Below are 12,044 nucleotides of genomic sequence, written 5' to 3' on the forward strand. Positions count from 1 at the left end.
TTCATACCTCAAAGTCCAAGACCAAATAGATCCCTAATTCAGAGACAGATGGAGGTCCCTCCTTCTACAGTCCATAGTTTTTGTTTATTTCCCACATGGGGATTATCCACTTCCAAGGATGACTGATAGTGGGAACATTCATTCTCTCAAAAGAAAAAGCCTATTTCCACCCAGCCATTCAGCCCAACAGGTGCTCCTTGGCCCCAACAATACAATCTCAAAATGGTCTAATATTCACCTGTTTCTCAAAGTCAGGACTAGTGTCTTATCCATGGTCACTTTTTTTTTTTTTTTTTTTTTTGAGACGGAGTCTCGCTCTGTCCCCCAGGCTGGAGTGCAGTGGCCGGATCTCAGCTCACTGCAAGCTCCGCCTCCCGGGTTCATGCCATTCTCCTGCCTCAGCCTCCCAAGTAGCTGGGACTACAGGCGCCCGCCACCTCGCCCGGCTAGTTTTTTGTATTTTTTAGTAGAGACGGGGTTTCACCGTGTCAGCCAGGATGGTCTCGATCTCCTGACCTCGTGATCTGCCCGTCTCAGCCTCCCAAAGTGCTGGGATTACAGGCTTGAGCCACCGCGCCCGGCCCCATGGTCACTTTTTAAACATTTGTATTTTCTACGCTTATTATTTCTTAGTTACAGAGATCTCTTGGTCCATTAATTAGTACATCAGTCAGGGTTTGGTATGGGTCTGGAAAGAGAGGGCATACTCCATGTGGGCAATTGAGAGTAGTCAAGGCACTATTACAAGGCCTGAGCAGGGTTTGCAGAAATCAGCAATAGCACATAGTATCTGGAGTTTGCAACAATGAGGGGCTATTTCTGCTCATAATTCTGAAATGGAAAGGGGAAGATGTGTTTACCAGAACTCACAAAGCATATGGAGAGAACTGTGTGACACAAGTGCTAGCTTTCAGTAGACAAACTCAGCCAACCTTGGGCACCCTGGTGGGGCTGAAGCTGGGGAATAAATATCCCAACCTCACTTTCCTCCATTTTCCACTCTTCTGCCACAGTGCTGCTCATCCCCACCCCACTCACCAAGCTCATCACTAAGCCAGAAGGCAAAGGTGCTTGTTGATGTGGTCAGTGTAGATCAGCCTCCTAGGGCCATAGCAGGGGAGAAAAGACAAAAAGTAGCTCCAGAGGGGCAAAAGAAGTTACCTAATGAAATTTACTATTGGGAAACTCAACCTTTTTTTCCTCAATTTATTTCTTAAAAGTTGCAAGAAATCTTCTAGTGTTAGTGTAAGGATTCTACAATTAGATTCACCTCATTTTTGCCTCTTGATTTTAAAAGCTTTCACCATGTGCCCTCTAAATCATTGCTTTCACAAACCCAAGAGCTCTAATCATTTTTGTTGTTCCCTACTCAGCAGTAGCCCTTCATTGTCAAACATTTGATTGTAACTCTCTGCTCCTGAGTATCTTCAATAATTTCCTTAAGGTTCAGCAACTAAAACTGCATGCGTTATTCTAGAAGCATACATCCCAAGGTAAGAATGGAAAATATGCTAATTAAATCATGAGAACTTTCAGAACAATAAAAATTAAAATAAAATTTAAGGAAATAAGAAACGATAACAGTGTTAAGAATTGAAACAATTTAGAGGCAGTTAGGAATGATTAGGAATTAGCACCACATAGACCATAGACTTAAATTCATAGCAGGTCTTGGGGTAGAAGTTTCCATAAGTTTAATGTATTTCTGGTGGCTTGAAATTGATTCTGTTTATTGGGAATATTTTGCATAGTATAATCCAATACCACCCATGACTAGATACAAAATGTGCATGAATCTAGCCCCCAAATAAAATGTCAAATGTGATAATAGCACCAAAGCCTGAAGGGGATGGGACTGAGGGTAAGAACGGAGGAGGGAAAAAATGGCTAAATTTTCCATTCTTTTTTTTTCGAGATGGAGTTTCAGTCCGTTACCCAGGCTAGAGTGCCGGGGCACAATCTTGGCTCACTGCAACCTCCACCTCCAGGATTCAAGTGATTCTCTGGCCTCAGCCTACCTAGTATCTGGGATTACAGGCATACATCACCACGTCTGGCTCTTTTTTTTTTTTTTTTTTGTACAGACAGGGTTTCACCATGTTGGCCAGGCTGGTCTTGAACTCCTGACCTCAAATGATCCGCCCCCCTCGGCCTCCCAAAGTGCTGGCATTACAGGCGTGAGCACCCGGCCAAATTTCTCATTCTGTTTAAGAATGGGTAGTTATTAATTTTTTATGTTGATGTAAAAATGTAGGCTTAAATATGTCACGGCAACCATTAGCACTGTAAAGATGGGAATTAAAACTGTTTTAAATTTTACTTTTTATTGATATATAGTAGGTGTACATATTTTCAGGGTACATATAATTTGTAAAGATCAAATCAGCCTAATTAGAAGATCCATCACCTTAAATATTAGTCTTTGGCCAGGCGCGGTGGCTCACTCCTGTAATCCCAGCACTTTGGGAGGCCGAGGCGGGCGGATCACCTGAGGTCAGGAGTTCAAGACCAGCCTGGCCAACATGGTGAAACCCATCTCTACTAAAAATACAAAAATTAGCTGGATGTGGTGGTATGCGCCTGTAATCCCGGCTACTTGGGAGGCTGAGGCAGGAGAATCGCTTGAACTCAGGAGGCAGAGGTTGCAGTGAGCTGAGATTGTGCCATGGCACTCCAGCCTGGGTAACAAGAGCAAAACTCCATCTCATAAAAAAAAAAAAAATCATCTTTTCTTTATGCTAGAAACAATTGAATTATTCTCATCTAATGATTTGAAAATATACTATTGATATTGTAAAATATTATCATCCTATGATCTATCAAACACTAGGTTTTATTTCTTCTATCATACTGTATATTTGTACCCATTAGTCAACCTCTCTTCACCCCCTCACCCCACGCTTTCTGGTGCCTGTGGTAACCACCAATCTATTCTCCATCTTCATGATAGTCACTTTTTAAGCTCCCACATATGAGTGAGAACAAGTGATATTTGTCTTTCTGTGCGTGCCTTGTTTCACTTAATATAATGACCTCCAGTTCCATCCATATTGCTGCATGTAACAGGATTTCATTCTTTCTTGTGGCTGAATAATGTCCTGTTGTGTATATATAACACATTTTCTTTATCCATTCTTACATTAATGGACACTTAGGTTGGTTCCATATTTTGGCTATTATGAATAATGCTGCAATCAACTTGGAAGTGCAGAAGTCTCTTTGATATGTTGATTTCATTTCTTTTGGATATATATATAAGTAGAAAAATTGCTGAATCATATGATAGCTCTATTTTTAGATTTTTGAGGAACTTCTATACAGTTTTCCATAGTGGTTGTACTAATTTACATTCTCACCAACAGTGTATGAAGGTTCTCCTTTCTTCACATCCTTGTCAGCATCTGTTATTGCCTGTCTTTTTGACAAAAACCAATTTTAATTAGGGTGAAATATCTCGTTGTGATTTTGATTTGCATTTCTCTGGTGACTAGCAATGTCGAGCATTTTTTTCATATTATTATTGGTCATTTATATATCTTCTTTTGAGAAAGTCTATTCAGATCTTTTGCCCATTTTTAAATTGGATTATTTGTTGTTTTGCTATTGAGTTGTTTGAGCTCCTTATATATCCTGGTTATTAATCCTTTGGCAGATGAGCAGTTTGCAAATATTTTCTTCTATTCTGTGGATTAACTGTTTACTTTGTTGCCTCCTTTGCCGTGCAGAAGGTTGATGTAATCTCATTTGTCTTTTGTTTTGGTTGTCTGTGATTTTGAGGTCTTACACCAAGAATTCTTTGCCAAGACCAATGTCCTGGAGCATTTCCCCAATGTTTTCTTCTAGTAGTTTCATAGTTTCAAGTCTTAAATTTAAGTCATCAATCTATTTTACTTGATTTTTGCATATAGTGAGAGATAGGGGTCTAGTTTCAATCTTCTGCATATGGTTATCCAGGTTTTTCAGCGCCTTTTATTAAAGAGACCATTCTTTCCCCATTGTATGTGCTTGGTGTCTGTGTTGAAATGAGTTGGCTGTAAATACATGGATTTATATCAGGGTTTTCTATTCTGTTCCATTGGTCTGTGTGTCTGTTTTTATGTGAGTACCATGCTAGGTATCAAAACTTTTAAACACTGTATGTGGGAGAAAAAGAATAACAAAATTTTACTATTTAGAAAAAAACCAGTAAAGGAAAAAATGTCCAACGAGAAAGCATAATGAGTAGGAAACATAAATTACGATGACAGGCATACCACATTTATCTTCGTTATGCATCTGCAATTCATTTTTGACTCCTCTCTCACTCACCATGTCTGTGCAGTTGACTCACTTGATTTTTCCTTGGAAAATGCTGTGTCTGACCCTTTCCATTCCCACTACCACTCCTCTAGTTCCCTGGAGCCTGTGCTAATTAAGTAGCTCTAGCACAGCGGCTGTTTTTCTTTTCTTTTCTTTCTTTCTTTTTTTTTTTTTTTTTTTAGACAGGGTCTCACTCTTGTCGCCCAGGCTGCAGTACAGTGGCACGATCATGGCTCACTGCAGCCTTGACCTCCCCAGGCTCAGGTGATCCTCCCACTTCGGCCTCTCAAGTAGCTGGTACTACACGTGTGCACCACCATGCCTGGCTAATTTTTGCATTTTTTTGTATGAGGTTTGGTCATGTTGCCCAGGCTGGTCTCGAACTCCTGGGCTCAACCTATCCATCTGCCTCAGCCTCTCACCATGCTAGGATTACAAGTGTGAGCCACCATTCCCAGCCCACAGCATATTCTGCCTCGGCCTTACCCACAGCAATGAGCAATCTTCATAAAACATAACCTCACACCCCTGCTCAAAAGCCTTCAGGAGCTCCTTATTTCTCACCATCTACCCTCTTAGCTGGTTTTTGAGACCTTGTATAATATGATCCCAGTTAACTGTGTTTTGTCAATTCTTAGACACATTTTTTTAAAAAGACCTTTGAAACATCTCTGAAATCAGAGTGCATGTTATAGTCGATGGCAATCATGGTGTCTTAGATTCAATGGTTCTTTTCCCAGTTTACCTTGGCTACAGGTTACCTCTGTGCTAGAAAACAAGACTTCTCACTTTGTTATGCCATGACTCATTCTTTTATAGCTCCAAACTTTTGTTTAGACATCTCCCTCTGTCTGGGTATCCCTCTTCCTCTGCCTCCATTAACATATCTCCCTGTAAAAATCAGCTTATCTTTAATAAGGCCCAGCTCAAAGGCCACCGCCTCAAAGAATGCTTTCTCCACCACCTTAGTGGGAACAACCATCCCTCTGAATCCTCTCAGTCCCTTCTTTGTAAGTCTAGCATCTGGTATCACATAGTTCTTTTTAGTTAAACACTTGCATCCAGATTCAGTCCTGCAAATTGCTTGAGAGGACAGCTAAAATTGTGACATTCTATGAAAGAACATGGGTTTGTTTCACGAGGACATTTTGAATAATTTCATTACAATCTGTGAAGTACTACCATTCCAGAACTCAGTGAGAATCCTGCTTTGAACTGCCCTCTAGAGGTAGTAGAGGTAGTATCAGTGAGCCAGAGAGAGACCTACAACCACGGATGGGTGAAAGACCCTGGCTGCTAACCAGCTGAGAAGGGGAGCTGCTGAGAGTGTTTCTTCATCAGCAGGACTCCTTAATTGGCCCTGTTTGTGGGAGGAGCTGTTGGAAAGGTCAAGCTCTGGGAAACAGTGTTGCTTGGAGATTGTCAGCCCTCTCCACTTTGCTCAGATGAGTCACTATGATGTCTTGGAAGGGTGGGGCCTGACTAAGTAATCCCTCAGGAAATCCAGACTGGGCTGGAAGTCCAGGAACTCTGGGTCGTTTTTCCAGGGAGATATTGAGCATAACCCCATCCTGTCAGAAGGTGTAGTCTGGGAAAAAAGGGCTACATGTCCACGTCATTGTCTGCAACAAGATTCTTCTCCATCACAGCTAATTTTAAACTCTCCCAAGCATACATCTTTACTGCAATACATTCACAAAACTTTATTCCCCCCTCCCTCTTTTTCTCGGTAAACTGTGGCCACGAGAAGATAAAAGTCATCTCAGGTGCTGTCTTGCTAGCCAGGATATTCTGTGACTAAATTTTAAATGACTTGTGAAATTTTCTGCTTAGTTCTGCTTCCTACGGCAAGTTCCATTTTCTGTAAGGGCCTCCCTTGTTACCTGACTTGACTTTCTATAGGCATCCCCTCCAGCCTCAGTCTCTGCCAACAGAGGGATTAGATTCTAGAGGCTCCAGGTCCCTGATAGCTTCAATATTCTAATATCTGCTTGATGCTCAACATAGCTTGCCCTCCAGGCACTGGGTTTATGCATTAATGAGTTTGAAGCTCATTTTCCTCTGAGACAAATTGGTTGGCATGATGTGATCTGCGGATGTCCTTTGAAAGCTTTCCATAGGATGTGACTTCTCTCTACATCTTCACACCAGAAGACTTTGCCTTAAGGTCACAATTGTTGAGCTGATTTAACCACAAGAAATCATGTTGTCTTAGAATTTTTTCCTCATTAAAAAAGTCAAGCACTTTGGGAGGCCAAGGTGGCAGATCACCTGAGGTCAGGAGTTTGAGACCAGCCTGGCCAACATGGTGAAACCCTGTCTCTAATAAAAATACAAAAGTTAGCCAGGCATGGTGCTGCACGTCCGTAATCCCAGCTACTCAGGAGGCTGAGGCACGAGAATCGCTTGAACCCAGGAAGTGGAGGTTGCAGTGAGCCGAGATCGCGCCACTGCACTCCAGACTGGGCGACAGGTGACAGAGCGAGACTCTATCTAAAAAAAAAAGTCATAGGCTAGGCATGGTGACTCACACCTGTAGTCCCAGAACTTTGGGAGGCCAAGGCAGGAGGATCACTTTTGAACTCAGGAGTTCAAGACCAGCCTGGGCAACATGGCAAAACCCCATCTCTACAAAAAATACAAAAATTAGCCTGGCATGGTGGTACACCCCTGTAGTCCCCGCTACTCCAGAGGCTGAGGTGGGAGAATCACCTTAGCCCAGGAAGTCTAGGCTGCAGTGAGCCAAGATCACGCCACTGCACTCCAGCCTGGGTGACAGAGTGAGACCCTGTTTCAAAAGAAGAAATCATAAAGGTTTATTATAGAAAATATAGACATTATAGAAAATCATTAAAAAGGAAATAAGAATCACTTAAATGCAGCTTCTCAGAGGTAATACTATTAACACCATGGCAGTCAACATAACAATTTTTCTGTGTATGTATAATCATACGATTTTTTAGTGTTTGATACCGAACTGGAATCACAGTTTTCAAACTATTTTTTGCCTGCTTTTCTCCTGTAATTATAAATGATTAACATTTCATTTGTTATTATGCAACAGTTCATAGACTGGACTCTGGATCTAGCCTATCTGAACTTGAATCTTGGCTCTGTCACTTACTGTGTGACCCTTGGGTGTGTCCTTTAACTGAAATAGTTTCTGCAAATTCCTCATCTGTAAAATGGAGATAATAATGGTTCCTGCTTCACAAAGTGTTGTGAATATTTAAGTGAGTCAACATTTGTCCAGTACTTAGAACAATGCTGGCAGGTAGTGTGGGCTTTATGGGGCCCACACTACTACAATTACTATAACTACTACTACTACTACTAGTAGTACTACTGCTGCTACTACTACTACTACTACAACATTTTCTTCTACAACATCATTTTAAGACTGAATAGGATTACATTGTTTGGTTGTAGCATAATGTATTTAGTCAAAGTTCCATTCTTGAATAGAGTGTTCTGCTTTTTTGGTATTATGAACAATACTGCAACAAATATCCTCTTCTGTAACAGGACAGACTGTGTGTCAGGTAGGGGAGGAATGCAGTGATAGGAGATGGAAGAACTATGTTTTACCTTCTTTGTTTTGAGCTTGGTGGAGAGGCAAATATTTTGATGTCTCACTTTTGCCTGGAAGGCTGCTACAGAGAAACCATTCAGACTTTCTGGCACCAGCCAGTCAAATATTTGGTAGTCCTTGCAAATTGAATCACCAGGATTCCTAACGTAAGATTCTGGTCAGAAAAGCATCCTTAACCACCCATGTCATATACTCCGGCTCTTTACCCAATTACTCAATTGCTGCCATGAGTGTCTCAGCCATGTGGGCTCTGCTCCAAGGAAGCATTGGTGGGTACTCAGTGAACTGTAGTAGATCCCTGGAGCCTCCTTTTACAAGCTAGTGGAGATGAAGGTCCTGCTCTGCCTTCTCTTGGAGCTCTATTTCTGTGACCCTCCCCCTCAATACTACTGGAGAGAAGGGGAAGGGAACCTTTCTGGTTTCTGGACCCCTTCTGGTTTCTGTCCTTAGTTATGGGAATGGTTGTGATGCATTCTTGTAGAATGGGTGCAGTTATCTGTCTACAAACTGAGGAAATGATAGAAAAATTTCGTGGTTTCATGGAACAACTTTATACAACAAAGCTGTGCCATTGCAGACAAACACTGCCAAGAAGAAACCTTGCTGGGGGATCAGCAACTGATCAGATCACTTCCATGAAGATGTGCATGGGGGAGTGTGTCAAATACCTAGTTCTTACAGTCTCTCAGGTGTCATTGACCAAACCACCTGCTTGGTTCTCAGCCCCTCCTAGCCAAAATTCATAACCTGACCACATCCTGGAAGACCCACAACTTCTAGATTTCTGCCTTTGTTATCTCTTAGGTCCACTGGAAGGATCTACCCACCTGCTCCCCACTGTGGGGTTCTAGATAAATACCACTCCCTAGAGAATTCCCTTAGTACATGGAGGTGGGAGAGCTGTCCCCCAGCCTCAACCATCTCCAGTCAACTGGTCATTTAACCTTGTGCCAGGGGGTCTTTGTTTCTACCAAGTGAGTGGATATTCTTTTAGAATACAAGGATGAGGCCACTGACACTAGATAAAAACGATTGTGAAATAAGCAAAACTAGTCTATACTTTTAGAAATCAGGATAATGGTTACCCTTAGTGGAAAGGTCAAGCTCTGGGAAACCATGTTGCTGGAAGAGGGTACAAGGGAGGCTTCTAGGGGATGGATAACATTTTGGGTTTTGACCAGGATGCTGGTTACATAGGTGTGTTCAGTTTGTGAAAGTTCAATGAACTATACACTCATGATAAGTATACTTTTTTCAATTAAAAATTTTAAGTAGGAGATATTGATAAATCAGAGTAAATGCATTAAAATAAAGAGCCCAAGAAGATCCACCTCTCTTAAGACTAGTGGCTGTTTCCTAGTAGGGCTACCAGATTTAGCAAATAAAAATACAAGACAGGCAGTTAAATTTGAATTTCAGGTAAACAATGAATAATTTTTAGTTTAACTATGTTCCATGCAATATATGGGACATGTTTATGCTAAAAAAGTATTCATTGCTTACCTGAAATTCAAATTTAACTGGTTGTCCTGCATGGCAGGATTTGACCTAGCAACTCTAATCTTACATCTTCTAAATATGTCTCATCATCAATATAACAAAGTAAAAAAAGGATGTCTATTGAATGATATATATGAAGGATATATAGTCTTGGAAGGGAATACTAAAATCTGTAAATAAAACATAGGAGACAAAGAAATGAGAAAACAAATGTTTTAATTTTCTGTTTTATCCATTCCTCATTCATTTCATATTTCTCTTCTGTTGTTCCTTGTTTTCTCATTCCCACATTCATATCAATGAAAATAAGGGAAATAAGATAAGTAAAAGAAATAAGATAACGCCACATACTTCACACTTTCATTTAGTAAGTTTGAATTCACAACTCCATTGGTCAATATTTCTGAAAATATTATTCCTGTATTTGTCTGTGTTTTTGTTTCTTATTTTTGACTGAACTATTTCCTCCCTATTTCACTGTCTTTCAGAACTTGGCCTGCAACCTTTGACCAGATGGAAGTTGAACCCTTCTCAGTCTAATCAGTGTTTTTTATATTTAGGTTTCATAGGCTAAATGTGAAAAATCTATTTGTTATTGATCTTAGAAAGGCCACGTTTTCCTCTCCAACAATGTTAACTTATACATACCTGCTACATTTCAACTGTGTTTCTTAAACAAATATGAACTGAAGTCAGAATTCCATTTCATTTCCTTTTTTATGCTTCCTACTCTCAAAGATGAAGAAATTCTGGTACAAATCATTTGGTACAACTAGGCTCTATCAGTACATGGAATTGAGTCCCCAAGATTTTGTGCTTTGATTCATTTTCAGTATACATTGATGGGTGGTAATAAAATAAAATTATTTCCTGCTTGAAAAGGCTCCTAAATTGTGACTTTGTCACCAAGAGTGTCATCCACTTTATTCAGAGTAAAATACTCAATAATTATTTTTATTTTTTTCATTTAAACAATAAACACATGTCCTACAATACTTGAGGAGATGAGGAAGGGGAAAAGAGGAAAGCTGCATCAACATCAAAGAAATATTATAAGGTGCCTCTCAACAACCCATATTTGGAATCCTAACCATTTAAGTCTAACCATCCTAGTCTTTTCGAGTTAGTAGTTTTCTGCAATATTGTCAACTAAAAGTATATTTTTTGGTTGAGTTACTTCACCAATCATTGATCCACTCTAAATGACTTCAGACAATATTTTTCCTTTATTATCTTAGACACAGTTGATTAAATCAACTGATTATCTTGCCATGGAGACAACTCTTTTTCTATACCATAAAAGAGACATATTTAACCTTAAACCCTGTGTTCATAAGTTTTGCTGTGAGAATACAGTAGAGAAGAGGAGGGAAGAATGATAAAGATTTAATATGTGCAGAGAAGAATTTAAAAATATACAAAGACAAATTAGTATGAAAGCATTATAAATAAGGTAGAACAACAACATTAATTTTCATGAAACAGTATTAGCAGAAATACTTAAATCAAGTAGCTCTGGATTTTTCAGAACACTCCATAAGCATTAGTGAATGGTCTGTTAATCAATAAATGATGTATACAATTGCAGAATCCTTAACAACTCTAATAGTATTTTCAACTCTAATATTCTACAGCAAATGCAATAATGACTTTAGTAGCTAAATGAGCTCCCAGGAATGTGCTGGGTTGTTAGCAATGACTTATCAATTACTTGCCCTTGTAGTCTCTAGCATTCCTAACATTCAAAGGTCTCCAAAATCTGCTCCCTCCTACTTGTCCAACCTTATTTTCCACAACCCGCCTTGGGGGTCTGTTCTGATCAGGTCTTATTGGTTTCTAATCTCTGTACTCCTGGGGCTGCCAGAATAGTACCTTTTCTACTTCCTCCCTGTCCCCTCAAATCCTCCCCACTGTTCAGGCCTAGCTCCATTCAGCTCCTACCACCTCCATTAAATTATATCTGCCTACTCTAGTCTATAGCCATCTTTTCTTTTGCTTGGTTATATTATTAAATTACTGTCTGTACCACTAATATGGTATTTTGTTATACATACCAGCTTATACCATCTTCTGCACTGTTTTCTTGAAGAGTTACTTAATATTCATGGGTATATGAACATACTTTTGTAACTATAAAACATCCTACCAATGTAAAGTTTATTCCCTAGATTATAGTCCCCTTGTGCATACATTTTTGTATGACATCTAGGAGAGCAGTGTATACTCCAATTAATATTTTCTGATGAGTGAATGCATGGAAGACCACTGGAATTGGAGCTAAACCACCAGAGTTTGCATTTGCCACTTGTCCCCTCTCTGACTTTGAACTAGTTATTTAATCTCCATACCTTAGTTTTTTTTCTGTAGAATGGGGATAATAATGGTATCTACCTCATAAAGTTGAGAATTAAATGAATTTATACATTTTAAGTGCCTAAAACAGCTTGTTTAGCACATAGCCAGTTGGGTGAATGAATGAATGAGACAGAATGCATTTCAATTAAAATCTAGAAACAACAATGTTTTATTTTATTATCCCTGGAACAGTGATTATAAAATAACACATAATACATAAGAATATCAAAGGAAATCAGTATATCTGTTTAAGATATAAGCCATTATGTATATATTTATTCCTAGAGATATTTTTCAG

General features: G+C 39.6%; 1 long non-coding RNA gene across 1 annotated transcript in view; it reads left to right on the forward strand.

Annotated features, from left to right (window-relative positions):
• Positions 1-10,272, forward strand: part of LOC106992985 (uncharacterized) — a 143,969-nt gene extending 133,697 nt beyond the window's left edge. Inside the window, exon 4 of the long non-coding RNA XR_013402760.1 lies at positions 9,880-10,272. This is a non-coding gene — a long non-coding RNA (uncharacterized LOC106992985). The remainder of the gene's footprint in view (positions 1-9,879) is intronic.
• Positions 10,273-12,044: the final 1,772 nt, after the last annotated feature.

Source organism: Macaca mulatta, chromosome 13, assembly GCF_049350105.2.
Source record: "Macaca mulatta isolate MMU2019108-1 chromosome 13, T2T-MMU8v2.0, whole genome shotgun sequence".
Taxonomy (NCBI): Eukaryota; Metazoa; Chordata; class Mammalia; order Primates; family Cercopithecidae; genus Macaca; species Macaca mulatta.